Below are 3,053 nucleotides of genomic sequence, written 5' to 3' on the forward strand. Positions count from 1 at the left end.
TCAGGCAAAGCAAAAGGAGTCCTTGTTTCACATAACCACATTTGCTTTGCCTTTCCTGGGAGTCACAGCAAACTCCCACTTGCCCAGAGGATACAAACCTGGAGGCTGGTGACATTTCTTGGTAAGTAATAAATTTGCCTGAATATAAATCTGCTTGAGACGCATTTCACATCAAATTTGAAAAGCAGTTTGCACCGAAACAATGGAAATAGAGGAAGAGCAACACAGTATCCTTCCAGCATTTTCAAAATGAAAAAGTGTAACTTCTCTCTTCAAATTCAATTTTTTTATTAAAATATAGAGAAATGTCTTGGAAGAAATCAGTCTGAAATAACCCTCAGATAATCCTTGATGAAATGGAAGAGGAAGGAGACAGACAGAGTGTTTTTTTCCAGAAGCAATGACCAACAAAAACAAAGCATCAGAAAATACAAACCAAAAGAAAAAAATAAGGTTTAACACCCTGTACAGCTGTTGGGAACTTTTATTCCTTCTTTTTGGTTCTGCTAAACAAAAACACCCAGTATTTTCGCTGTTCTGCTTAAAACTGCCCCAAGATCACATTTTCTCCTCTGACCTTCATTCTATCACCTCAGTCTTTCTCCCCATCATTAGTGCAGGTTTTCACACTTTCACTCCCCTCCAAACAGGCCAAGGCCATTGCCTTCCTCACTGGAACAAGTGTCGAGGTCTTGCCACCTCATACAGTAAACTTCTGCTCATGGGCACCTCCCACTGCTGGTGCCTGGGGAACATCTCGGCTGTTTGCAACCAAGGTGAGGGCCCCCTTCCTTAGCTGCACCAGATATTGTCCCCCAGGACCTCTCCCCCTGACAGCACAGGCATCCACACTGAAATTCCATCCCGTGACAATTAGCAGCTAGGAACACTTCCCCTTGTTTTTAAGCCAGCAATGTTACAATAACAAGGAACATCTAACTTTCCTTGTGGAAACACAGCTGTGCTGTATCTGCAGGAGACCTGGGGCCAGAGGGTGGAATTCTGGTTCACAGCATCAGTCCAGGTTTGCAGAGCAGGGAATGGAAACTGCACATGCTGAGCTAGAGGCAGCTGCTGTTTTCGGTGCTGTAAGTCATCTATCTGCATGCCAAATCTGCAAGACAGTTTTGTTATCCTGTATACAGATGAGCCTTTCAGCAGGTCCCAGACTCTCTCCTCTAATAGCATTCGTCCCAGAGGTTGATCCATTTTGGTCTCTGAGCAATGAGGGCTTTCTTATACCTCTATTGTCTTGTGTCTCTTAACCTTCTCATAGCAGTCACCAGCTGCTGCTCCAGTTGTGATCTCCTCCCCAGTTTGCTGCTCCACTGGAGGAGACTCAGCCCTGAAAAGAGCCCCCAGAAACAGACCCCCTTTCTTTATGAGTCAATAACAACGTCAGGATGCGAAGCAATTTGATCAGATTTGAGAGTGCAGCCATGGATAAGCTTACCCTTGATTGCATTACAGCAAGTTAGCACAGTTGTTTTATGACATCTGTCTTACGAATTTACAACCATCTCAGTACATGCAAAGGTGAAGAAAGGTGACAGGACAGCAGTATCCAGTTTGAGGGGGAAAGGGGGAGTGACAATGATGCCGTCTAGTGTGAGGCAACCCTGCCCATGGGAGAGGGGTTGGAGCTAGATGACCTTAAGGTCCTTTCCAACCCAAACCATTCTATGATTCTACGATTTAAAGGTGGAAAAATCCCTTTTTTGCATTCTCAAGGACTTTTCCAATGGTAAGAGTATCTTTGAGCGTTGTGGGAAACACAGTGCCTTGTCCTCTACTAATTGGTTTGCTATCTGATTCCCTAGACCCCTAGGGAGAGGAACGTACCTTCTACAGTAGTAGTGTATCTTCTGTAAAGGCAGTGTGTGAGCTGTGAAGGAAGGACACTCCTGTCTTTATCTTTCCCAAGCCTAGACTTGTTGGCCTCTGCATCATAGTCTTAGATATTCCAGAGTAGTTTAATTGGAAAAAAAAATAAAATTATTCAATAGATATCTAAAATGAACAGAAGTAGCCTTTTCACTTCCACTAATTAGCATACAAATTGCAAGGACTACTGAACCAGTTACCATAGGCATAAACTACGCAAAGATATCATCTGAGCTCAGGAAGAAATTTTCCATGCAAAACCCATGACTTCTCTCTCAAAGTGTTACTGCAGAACAGACTATTCAATCAGGTGCAGCACAAGTGTTTACCAACCTGTGCCAGTCTGACTTGCTTTTGGTGCCTTCAGTGCCTACCACCAAAACATCAGAGAAGGAAACCGGAAAATGTCCTAAAAATCACCCCAGGTTCAAGAAAACTCAATTCCATTTTCCTTAACCATCCTTTCATTCAACCCCCATTTGGTTCAGAGGTGTCATGGTTTAAGCCCAGCCAGTAACTCAGAACCACGCAGCCTCTCGCTCACTCCTCCCCCTTACTTCCTCCTCCTGCTCCCACAGGGATCAGGAAGAGAATGGAAAGAATGAAATGCCAGCTCTCCAGTAACTAAGGTATAATACAAACCACTACTGCTACCAACAATAATGATAAGGGAAATAACAAGGGGAGAGGACACAACCGCTCACCACCCGCCGACCGATACCCAGCCCGACCCGAGCAGCAATCTGGGCCTTCCGGGTGACTCCCCCCAGTTTCTATACTGGGCATGACGTGCTGTGGTGTGGAATAGCCCTTTGGCCAGTTTGGGTCAGGTGTCCTGTCTCTGCTTCCTCCTGGCTTCCCCTCCTCCCTGGCAGAGCATGAGACTGAGAAAGTCCTAGGTCAGGGTAAACATTACTTAGCAACAACTAAAAACTTCGGTGTTATCAGCATTGTTCCCAGACTGAAAGTCAAAACCACAGCACTGCACCAGCTACTAAGAAGGAGAAAAAATGACTGCTATAGCTGAACCCAGGACAAGAGGAGATGTGCTGAGTCCTGCTTGATTTGGATAAACTCCAGCAGCAGCACAGGGAACAGGAATTTGATAGACCTGGGATGAAATGGAGCTGAATCACCCATCCATTGGTGAAAGCTTAGAGCACCTAGGG

At 45.2% G+C, this 3,053-nt stretch overlaps 1 protein-coding gene across 1 annotated transcript in view; it reads right to left on the minus strand.

Moving 5' to 3' along the window:
• Positions 1-3,053, minus strand: part of SLC6A12 (solute carrier family 6 (neurotransmitter transporter), member 12) — a 29,381-nt gene that overhangs the window by 25,364 nt on the left and 964 nt on the right.

This window comes from Nestor notabilis, unplaced genomic scaffold (assembly GCF_000696875.1).
Source record: "Nestor notabilis isolate BGI_N333 unplaced genomic scaffold, ASM69687v1 scaffold1205, whole genome shotgun sequence".
Classification (NCBI taxonomy): domain Eukaryota; kingdom Metazoa; phylum Chordata; class Aves; order Psittaciformes; family Psittacidae; genus Nestor; species Nestor notabilis.